The sequence below is a fragment of the Eptesicus fuscus genome, chromosome 6 (genome assembly GCF_027574615.1).
Source record: "Eptesicus fuscus isolate TK198812 chromosome 6, DD_ASM_mEF_20220401, whole genome shotgun sequence".
Classification (NCBI taxonomy): Eukaryota; Metazoa; Chordata; class Mammalia; order Chiroptera; family Vespertilionidae; genus Eptesicus; species Eptesicus fuscus.
In genome coordinates, this window is record NC_072478.1 from 41,850,449 (window position 1) to 41,860,614 (window position 10,166).

Here is a 10,166-nt window from a genome sequence, read left to right on the forward strand (position 1 = left end):
CTTGCTTCAAAATTCCATCATTTTTTTTTTTTTGGTAAAAATCCCAGTGAAGCAATGGTATGACTTTGGCCTGGCCTTTTTGAGAATACTTAAAAAGACAAACTAAACTCTGAACCATACACTTTCTAATAGTCCAGGAACAATGAGCAGATCAAGTGAGGGATTTTTAAAGCTAACTTCGAAGAAATAAATCTAGGTGGGGCAAGCACCTGGTGAAGACTTTTGACTCTAAGCTAAAATCACAATGACTAATCCAGATTAGCGTATAAGAGCATTAATGTATGTGTTTCTGTTAAAAATTGGCCCTGTAATGTTTATTTAATTATGTTTCCTAAGTTTAAATTCCTTTATAAAGAGTTGTGTTCTTGATTCTCTAAAAATAAGGGGAGAAAATGTACCTCTATTTTAAGTAGCCATCCTTTCAAATAGAATATAACCTCTTAAAACGAAAGACAGGAAGTGTCAGTATTACAGAGATAACTTTTAAATTAGTACTAATATAATTTATTGCCCATTTTTTATTAACTTACAAAACATCACCCTTAAAAAAAAAAAGAAATCAATAGTTAAGACATGGAAACAATTTAGGTGTCCATAGATGAATGGATAAAGGAAATGTGATACAAATATACAACAGGATATTAGTCAGTTTTTAAAAAGAAGGAAATCCTGTTATTTGCAACAACACAGGTGGACTTTGAGGGCATTATATTAACTGAAATAAGTCAGACGAAAAGACAAATACTGAATGATCCAAGACAGTTGAACTCTTAGAAACAGCAATTAGAAGGTGGTTATCAGGGTTGTAGGAAATGGGAAGATGTCAGTCAAAGGGTCTAAACTTTCAGTTATAAGATGAATGAGTTCTTGAGACCTAATGTACAGCAAGATGACTTTAGTTAATAATAGTGATGTGTTATACCCATGAAATTTGCTAAGAGGGTAGATCTTAAGTGTTCTCATCACTCACATAGAAAAGGTAACTATGTAAAGTGATAGATGTATGCATTAGCTTGGGTGTGGTAATCATTTTGCAGTATATACATGTCAAAACATCACATTGCACACCTTAAAAATATGCAATTGTTGTTTGTCATTTATACCTCAAAAAAGCTGGGGAAATTATTATAACAACTTAAAAAATAAATTAGAACACCTCCGTAAACACCTTCTCTTTGGTGTTTTTCTGCATGACACAAACAACCTTCAATATAATTTATATATACCCACGCATATAATGCAGTCATAAAGTTGGGCAACGACAGCACCAAAATCTGATATTGTGAGTGCAGGCGGTCTTGAATGCATTAGTACAAAGAATATAACCAAAGGGATTTTGGTTGTTCATGTGTAAAAATTATTACAGTATAAGGCCCGGGCTAAGACAGCTACTGATTCTTCTGTTCCTGGGCAGTTGAGACTCTGAATGTAAGTGAGTAGGCTGGTCCATGAGGAGTCAGGGGTTCATATTGTGGAACCCGAGACAAGGGGAAGGCAGGGCCCGAAGGAAGTATCATCAGTCTCAGGAAGTAGGTAGAAATCAAATTTACCAACTGACAAGAAAGCCGAGTGGGCTGTCAAAACAAGCCAGTAACTGGGAGAATCAGCGGCAGGAAAGACTTGGAAGTTAAGTGTGTCTAAAGTCCAAATCCTTGTGCAGGGTGCCCGTTTGTGGGTGGAAAACATGTTTATGAAACATATTTGTGTAATGACTTTGTATCCTCAATTTTAAGCATAGAATAGGATATTAAATAATGGGGTGTTTGTAATTCTTTTATGCATTAGGATAACTATGCTTTCCTCCAAAGCAATGTTTTTAAAGTCTATTTAGAAAATTGCAAGGATGGTCTATCAGCATGGTTGAATAGACATATAATGTCAGACATAAATGCAAGTCACATGTGATGTAAGTCTTTAAATTTAAAAGTATCTAATAGCCAACTCTTTAAAAAGTAGAAACAGGTGAAATTGATTTTAATAATATGTTTTATTTAACCTAATGTATCTAAAATACTGTAATTTCAACATGTAATCCACGTAAAAACTATTAGTGAGTCATTTTACATTCTCCTTTCTAAAATATATTTTTATTGATTTCAGAGAGGAAGGGAGAGGGAGAGAGAGATAGCAACGTCAATGATGAGAAAGAATCATTGATCGGCTGACCTCCTAGTTCATAGGTTGATGGTCAACCACTTAGCCATGCCAGCCAGGTTTATTTTACATTCTTTATTTCGTCCCAAGACTTTGAAATCCAGTGCATGTTTTATACCTGAAGCACATCTCAATTCAGACTAATGTTATACGATAAACATTTTAAGAGTTTATTTGAGTGAAAATCCATTCCAATCAGGCAGCACCTTACAGGACATGGTTCTACCAACAGGAGCTCAAGAGAGACTTTTAGAGTGAGGAAATTATTGGTTGGCTACAATTTAAAATCCTAGGCTGTTTGTCATTGGTTATCTTGTTTCAATTTCTGAACCTTGAGGCATTTACAAGCTTAGATTTGGGGTTGTTTATGTAAGCCACACTGGCATTACAGCTACATTAGTCTAATGGCTTTTTTGTTTAATGAATTTAACACCAGCCATTTTTCTAGTGCTCAATGGTCACATGAAGCAGATGGCTATCATTGGACAGTTCAGGTCTAGATATACAGGCTACTGATCAGATCTTACATAAATAATGAGTCATCTTAGATATTTTATTGTTTTGTTTCTTCATCAACACATTGAATCACACCTTGCTATTTCTAAAAACAAAATAAGAAAGGTATCTGAATAGTTGAAAATGAAAGTGGTCATTGATAAAGAAATAGAAGGTATATGCTTATACTTTTTATTTGAATTTATTTTGTATTAGAGGCCCAGTGCACAAAATTCATGCATGGGTAGGGTCCCTAGCTGCTGCCGGCCACCTGCCAGGGCCTCCCTTCCCCAGCTGCTGGCCTCCGGCAGGGGCCTGCCTTCATTCCACGCTGCTCCCTGGTGGTCAGCGCACATCATAGCCAGCGATGGAACTCACAGTTGGTCGAACTCCTGAGGGGACACTTTGCATATTAGGCGTTTATATATATATAGATAGTTTTGAATAAAGCATTTCTTCTAAACTTAAATATCTTGTACATATGTAGATGGTGATTAAGAAGAGTAATAAAGGAAAATGAATTCTCAGGAATTTTTAGGAAAATATTTAAGGAAAGGAAATTAGCCCTTTTTAAATGTTATTAACATTAGCAACTTAATGTCTTGAGATTATAAAGGACCTTGCATTTTCACTTGACAATTCTTTTGCAAATTCTGCATAAGAAGCAATTATGAAGCTTAAAGCAGCCCTTATTATCTTTTGACAATGCTAAGAATCTTTATAAAGATTTAACTCATCATTCAGTAACCTCCCACATTCCATTTCTCCTTTTCATTTGTATTTTTTTTAAAGGTTGTTCTTTCTCTGTCAACCCAACCTAGTATGTTTGCAGTTGACAGGAATATTAGAAAAGCATTAACTAAAAAAGAATTATGCAAAAGATGACTACTAGAGATTCTGCACGCTTGTGTACACATGAACAATTATAACTTGATTTGTGCTTAACAGAATGTCCCAGAACTTAGTGGGAGGAAATGTTCCTACTGTACAACATGCCCTTCTCTGTGAGTTTACCAAAAGTTCCTTCCAATTTATGGACTTTTAAGATTTGAAATTCCTTACTACAGCTCTTTGCAGTTCTTAACATGTAAAAGCCTTTTAAAAAAAGAGTTCTTTAAAAAAAATAATGTTAGCAACACTACCATAAAAATTACAAAACTCCTTTTTAAAGTGTACATCTCTTTAAATGTACTATATAGTAACTGCTAACCGAACTTAGTGAGCATGAAAAACTCGAGATAAAAGGTGACCAGAACTCGGGCTGCCCTTCAAACTCCCAACAAAATCTCTATCACCAGATGGCAATTGGGGAACAATACCAACATTACCCGGTGCCCCCATGTGCCCAACATTGTTTTAAACATATTGCATATGATTAATCCTTGTAGCAACCCACTTAGTAAATAAATACTCATTATCACCTCTATTTTACATAAAAGGTCAACTGCAGCACATAAGTTTGGGTAACTTGCCAGTCAAAGAGCCGGTAACTATCTATGCACACAACCAATGTCAGAGCCTGTGCTTCCAACCAGTATGATCTGATCTCTCAAATTACATGCAAGCCAGTGGTTTTCAACCCTTTTCATCTTATAGCACACGTAAGCTAATTACAAAATTCTACGGCATGTCAAAAAAATATATATATTTTGCCTATGTGACAAAAAAATAGGTGTGATTTTAATTCATTCACATCGGATGGCTACTGTTGTGTTGGCTGTTGTCATTTTTTGATTTGACAATCTAAGTGCAAAGATGTCAGTGACCCTGATGAAATAGTCAGGTATTGCATGCATTAAAAATTCTGTGGCACACCGATTGACAACCGCCGATGTTGGCAAAGCAGTTGGCAAGTGTGATTTGACATTAGGTGATTGAGCTTCAGGTAACAAAATTCTAGTTAGACAAATGGTCAAGGAGTATAAAGGAGATATAACAGGAGGTTTTGGCTCTAGGTCTCATGAGGCCTGAGGTCCAAAACAGGTCTAGCAAGGAGAATATGATAAAACTTCATGTGGGTCACAAAGTGGCAATCATAAGGAGAGAACAAGAGGACCCATACAGTATTATAGTAGGAGAAATGTCTTAATAGTATTGGGCCCATCTATATATAAAAGGCTTATATGCTGCCTGAAAACCAGATTGGCCATAGAGTTTCCAGATGGTGGGATTGGTTGATTCCAACAGAGAGCTCCGATGGGCTGCAGAAGTAGAGAAAGAACGTCATTGACTACGTAATCCTTAAGGCATCAGCTGAAAGTGCTGGCTCTCTGGATGTGGAGGAAACATAATGATTTTACTAGCTGTTTTTATTCATTTCAACCACCTAGATTTCCCCATTGGTTTCCTCTACTTTCACCACTAGCACATGTGTGTGCACATACATGAGTGTATGTCTTTTAGAGAATCTGTAAGATGTTATTAACCAGATTTAAATGGTAATTGTATGGACCTAAAAAAACAAACAAACCTGAATCACATTTAGATATAGAGATCTGGATTTTAAAGTTTTGAAAATTTAAAGAGACTCAGTAAACTGAAATTTCTTTTACTTTTTATTTTTCCTTAGCATAGTGAAAATAAGCCTCCTATTTGTTTACTTGCCTCTGAACTCCATAATAATATCTTCACTTATTTTGCTTTTTCATAAGATTATAACAGGATATTTGGAAAATAGATGCCAAAATGTCTTGATCTCTGGGCTTTAAAAAAGAGAGAAAATGCCAGGCGAATCTCTCACTCAGGGTTGCCCAGGTGCTGGCTTTCAGTGTTAGAACTCATCCGTGACACCGTCTGAAAGGCCTCATGTAAGTAAACACAGAACCCTAGCAAACACCAGGTGCTTAGTATCTGTGGGGATGCTGATCCAAAACTTCCTCAATTTTTGTTGTTATATTTCCTCTTTTTGTTTTACAGGTATTTTAAATTAGGTAAAATTTGTATTATATCCTAAAATTTGTATTATATCCTATATTGAACATAGGAAACAAGGGACAAAAAGGCAAAAATTTCAAAGTTTTTAAAAAACCAATAGTTTGCTAACGGATTTTTATATGTAATTAGTATGTTGCATATAAAAATATTTGCTTGTATCCAACCTTTTCTTTTTGTCCAAAGGAAAACAAAACCCTGCTGACCTTCATTCTAAAATTAAATTGTAAATTTTAGTTATCCATCATCTTCCTCAAAATTTTAAAATGTGATGACCGGAGTTTGCCAATTTACTCTTTATCTTTCCTTGGTGATTTTTGCAAATGTTTGCCATGAGCAACCACCACTGTAAATGATAATATAAAGCATATTGCCCTTCTAGTTCTCACTCAGAAAATTAAGAATTACACATTATTTACCTGGGATTGTATATCTTTATCCACATTTTAATGAATGAATTTAAATGGACTTTTAAATTATAATCTACATGATTACAATGATGTTAATCATTAAAAAACAATTTAAAAAATTTTCCCCTTTTTAAATTAAAGCACTAATAAACTAGATAAAAACAAAGCCAAAAATATCAACATTTTAACATCACTAACATTAAATAATATTATTTTCATATTATAAAAAATTACCATTTTTCTCAGCATAAGTTATTTATGCCGTCAATAGATTGAAAATAAGCCCTAGATGTTTTGGCTAAGTGGATACAGCATCAGCCCTTGGACTGAAGGGTCCCGGATTCGATTCTGGTCAAGAGCATGTACCTCAGTTACAGGTCCCACTCAGAGAGCATTATTCCTTCTACCATGATAAGATAATGTCAATAAAAAAATAATATGAAGGGATTAGCTACTTGGGGAGAGAAGAAAAGAATATGCAGAGTCTGAGTAATAGATCTAAAGTAAAGTCAAACTAATTAACTAACCGATCCCTGGAATTAAACTATTCAATATTTTTAGCTCAGAGATTCCCTTTATAAAAGTACTATAAAACATAGTTTGAGTACTATGTTACCCTCTACTTAGTATAAGCTCAGTATGATAGAAAATTTTCTCTTTCTCAAAATATGCTCAGGGGAAAACACTATATGGGTATAATATATTTTTCCATTTACATTTTTTGTATTAAATATTACACACTTTTGCATGGTCCCCTTTGTGCTCAATATTATATGTAATCATTTTCCCATGTCCTTAATTTTTTTTAATGCAGTGGATATATATTCTCTGCATGAAATTCATCTTGTGGATGTACCATGATTTTCTCAATCAGATCAGCATAGCCAGGCTTTAGCTCTTGGAAGCTGGGCGAATTGAGTAATGAGATCCAGCCCATTTTTCTGGTGTGCAGGTTACCTACCGAATGCAGCCTTGACTACGATGAACTGGGATCTGTTTATTCAGTACATGTTGACATCCCGAGATGTGCCAGGCTCTGGTGTAAGAGCATGGGTTCAATCAATGAAAAATGGGCAGACTTTGTTTTCCCCTGGGAGCCCACATTTTAGTAGGAGAGAGAAACCATAAATTTAATATAAAAGTAAATGAAATGACAGAGGGTGATGCAGTCTATGGGAAAAAGATAAAGAACAGAATAAGGGGATTCAGGAATGGAGGAATAGGGGTGGGGCTGCTTGCAATTTGAAATTAAAGTTGAAATTGGAATCAAAGTGAGGAGAGTGAACAAATAGCATTGGAGTGATGTGAGGAAATTGTGCAAATATTTGGAGGAAGAGCAGCCCACGAGGGCATGGACAGTGTTTGGAAATGTGGTAGGTTCACGTGACATGTGTTTCAGAAACCAGAAATGTAGTACACTGGGAGCCATCAGGCCTTCTAGCACTGCCTATTTTCTTCAGCTATGAAAAGAATGCATTTCCAAGGGACTCTGATACAGTTCATAATTATCCTTTGACCCAATGAAATAGATATTTAAAAATACCAATCATGCATTGTTACCTTCAAGCATGAAAACTTTGCTTTTATGTAACTTCCTGTTCCCTGTCTCCTGGTCATGGCTTTTAATGATTATTATTTCATTAAATAGCTGATTCACAATTTCTTTATAATTCTTCTCTTATTGGATATTTGGATTAATTCTAATTTCATATGATTATAAATAATGCTACAATGGCATCTCCACTTATAAATTATTAGTTTCTTTGCTATATTTGTGGCAAATGTTTTCTCAGTTTCTTGGTTGTTATTGAAAGTTCTTTATCATATTTTTGCCATACAGAATTTTTATATTGCTAAATATATCACTTTTACTTCGACCATCTGAAAGCTGTACACATATTTCCTTAAATTGTCTTTTATATTTTATTGTTACTTTTTTGCATGCATCTTAATTTATGTTGAATTTATGATGGTATATGATAAGAAGAATTGGAACTTGTAAAATCAAATAACTGCCTTCAATTCAAGTAAATATGATGTATATTTACTTTTGGAGATTTTTTAATATATTTTATTATAAATATAGATAATATAAATATATAATATACCTCATAATATCAAATATAAATTAAATATATACTAGAGGCCCGATGCACAAAGATTCATGCAAGAATGGGCCTTCCTTCCCCTGGCTACTGGCACTGCCTTTGCTCCGGCTGGAGCTGCCTTTCTACCTTCCCACACTGCCCAGAAGCCCGAAGCTGCTGGGAAGGTGTAGAATGCCTGTGTCATTGCCATGGTGATGCAAGAGTCCTGCCCCTGCCCCAGGCTGCTTGGCACCTGCATATGCAAATTAACCCACCATCTTTGTTGGGTTAATTTTCATACTCACTCCTGATTGGCTGGTGGGCATTGCGAAGGTACAGTCAATTTGCATCTTTCTCTTTTATTAGTGTAGATATGTTTATATCTCCAAGAGTAAAATTGCTGGGTCATAATTATTTAATTTGACTACATATTTGCATATTGATCTCTAGAATAGTTGTATCTGTTGATATTATTATCACCAGCACATGATTATTCCACTATTCTGTGCCAATAGTTGGCACTGCACAGCCTATTTTTCCTTTCCATCTCCAACCACCTTATTTAGGACACTATAGGGCTATTTCTCAATTTGCTATAGGGATTACCTTGGATAAGACTTCATGGATTCCTGTAATGTGACCAGTGTCTTTTTATCCAAAAGGATTTCCAATTCAACTTAATTCCCTTCCACTCCTTAAAATCTCCTTAATGTTTGCAAACACACTATGCAAATTCACACCTGTAAGACTTTGTTTCAAGCTTCTTCTATGCTAAAGGCCCAGTATTCTTCTCACTACTTATCCAACTTCTCCCAATCTGGTCTGCAAGATTCGATTCTGTTTTGATATCCCCAAGAATGTGAAGAAATTCAGAGAAGGTGAAGTTATTTCTCTTCACCTTCTCTGAATTTGTATTTTGTTTAATAAACATTCTGAAACTTAATCATATGTGGCTTTTCTCACTCTCTCAAAACAAGAATGACCTAGTGTATTTTGTTCTAAGAAAGATCCCTTTGGGCTCCAGAGGATAAGAATAGCTTAGTCCTGGCCATATGTTTCTCACTGGTTAGAGCATAGCCCCACACCGAAGGGTCTTGGGTTTCAATCCCTGGTCAAGGGCATGTATCTGGGTTGCAGGTTTGATCCCTGGCCCGTGTGGAAGGCAACCAATTGATGTGTCTCTTTCACATCTCTCTCTCTCTCTCGCTCTGGATCTCCCTCTCCCTTCTTCCTTCACGCCCTCCGTTCCTCCCTCTCTAAAAATCAATGGAAAAAATATCCTCTGGCAAGGATTAATGACAAATAACAAAAGAACAACAACAAAAAATTAGCCTAAAGGTGGTTTTGATTTGCTCTTAATAGGACAGAAATGTTGCCAGTGCATTAGAAAGATATATAAATATATTCTGGACAATTGGATGGCCACTGGTAGAAGTAATATTTAACTGAATTGTATACTGTGGTTTGTTGACACATACAAATTTTAAATATCATTTAAAGTAGACATTTGAGTCATTTGAGCTAATACTTTGTTTACTTACAGTCTTCTTTCTAAGGATCTAATTAATGCAGATGTGTAAGACCTCATGAAATATTGGATTTTCATAAAAGTTGTTAGATACTTTTGTGGGAATAATCACTGACGACATTGTGGAAATTATTGAATAACTTTTGTAGTACTTAATCTTCTTTCTTATTAGCTCAAAATCCCTAACTCTGGAAAAATCTGTCTCAATCAATTCTAATTGGTCTTGGAGATTTAAATCCTTTCTCTTCTCAAACCACAACAAAATAACTAAAAATGTTGGCCCATACCTATATTTACTTTAACCTACCTCTGAGCCATGCAATACAACCTCCATCATGTCAAAAAGGGATAGAGTTTAAGCAGTTCTCTCAGGACACTCTGTTGACTTTTGACATAACAATCTCCTTAGCAGCTTTAGTATTTTCTGAGTTCAAGCTACACAGATACACAGATACCTGGTCATAATTTTGTAGTTTCACTTTAATTTTTCATAATTTCTTGTTGTCTAGAGAGCATCGTCACTTCCATCTGCCTCTTAATGCCCACTCCATTCTTTGTTTT